Source organism: Verticillium alfalfae, genomic scaffold (assembly GCF_000150825.1).
Source record: "Verticillium alfalfae VaMs.102 supercont1.4 genomic scaffold, whole genome shotgun sequence".
NCBI lineage: Eukaryota > Fungi > Ascomycota > Sordariomycetes > Glomerellales > Plectosphaerellaceae > Verticillium > Verticillium alfalfae.
The window spans coordinates 1,103,664-1,105,289 of NW_003315035.1; positions in this window are offsets into that span (position 1 = coordinate 1,103,664).

Sequence of the window (1,626 nt, forward strand, 5' to 3'; positions counted from 1 at the left end):
GCTCGACGGTAAAAGCACCCATGTCGTCCTCATAGTCATCTCGTGAATAACAGCGAGCAAGTTTCAAGTTTGGTGTAGAGGAAGATGATGAGGAACTCGGTCGGTGGTTCAGAATGATGACCGGCTCGAGTTTCTCCCCCTCGCGCATCGATGAGAGGCTTGAGCAGCTGACTTTGACCGTCCCGTTGTCGCTGACATCACCCAACTAAACCTGCACTCGTCACTCCCGAGCGAGGGTGAGGACCCAAGAATAGCCAGGGGTCGATGAGAAAATGGACCGACGTGTGGATGGGACGGGGGGCTCGAGCTGTCACTGGTTTGATTGCGTATCCCCCTGATGATTTAATCTGCACGAGGCAAGTTGTCTCTGGCAAGCAACCATACTAAACTCACGTTGTTGTGCCCGAATCTTTCCCTCCCAGATCTGACATGAGTTGAGTCTCGCCAAAACGAAGAATGTCATGATGTTTCTGAGCTATGAGTTCTTTGAAAGAGGGGGTCTACTAGTACTACGTTGATCACCTCACATATCTTAACAGCCCAGCCAGATCTAGCCCAGCTCACATCACTTCAGCCCGCCAACACCCGCTCACCTCGCCAAACAATCCAATCCGGGCCAGTCCGAGTCGAGTCTGGACAACCCTGCTGACAGTCCCTGGCAGTCTGCTGCGGCAAGACGACAGCGGTTGGAAGGGTACCCGGGAGCCAGGGAGGTACCTGGCGGGTACCTGGCCCGTGCATGGGTTACCAAGACCTGCAGGAAGGGGTGGCAGTAGCGCATCGCCGCTCTTTCCTCACGGGCGCTGGACGCGGTCGCCGTCATGGCCGACAGGTGGGTTTGTTACAGTGGAATGGCCTCACTGGCCCGGTGTTCTGCTGGCGTGACCTCTGAGGCAGGCAGTCCTACACTTGGCCTTCTTCACCGCTGGAGGCCGAGCAGCGTTGGGCGTCATGAACCCGAGCTGGGCAAGTCTGGTGACCTTGATGACGAACGACTAGATCGCCCAACAAACGAGCAACGAAACCACACATGAGGGCGAGGCCGATCGTAGGAGTGTTGCTAGTATTTGGGTCAGTCACCTGGCTCATCGCCCGCCCGTGTCGAACCTTGCGAACGCCTCCCCGACCGACTGCCTTGGACTGAGTGTCTGTCATCATTCTCGTGCCAGGCGGGCAGGAGCTGAGGAAAGTTCCCGGCAGAGAAGAGTGAGACTACCTGGATCGGGTTCATCGGGCATCGCCTTTCGCTCTCGGATGCACTGAACCGACTCAGGGCAGTACAGAGGCAGTGGTGCTTGGGACACAGCGTTGTTGTTCATGCCACGGCATACATCTGGCAGGTAGTGTCCAGCATGCTTCTGTGTCTCGTCTCCAAGCCATCAGTGGTACATACCGGTCACCGAATGCCATTTGTCGCTCCAAGAACGAGGCGTCTTTGTCTTTTCGGTCAGGCCAGCCAGGTGGACACCTTGCTCACGCCTCGTCTTGCCTCGTCTCGCCTCAACCCGAATCAAGTTCGTCAATGTGGTGCACCAACTGAAACAACCAAAAGGCCTGGTTGGGGCGAGAATGTGCGCTGCCTTGGCACGTGTGGCGAGCTGTGCTCAACAATCTACATCGCTGCTA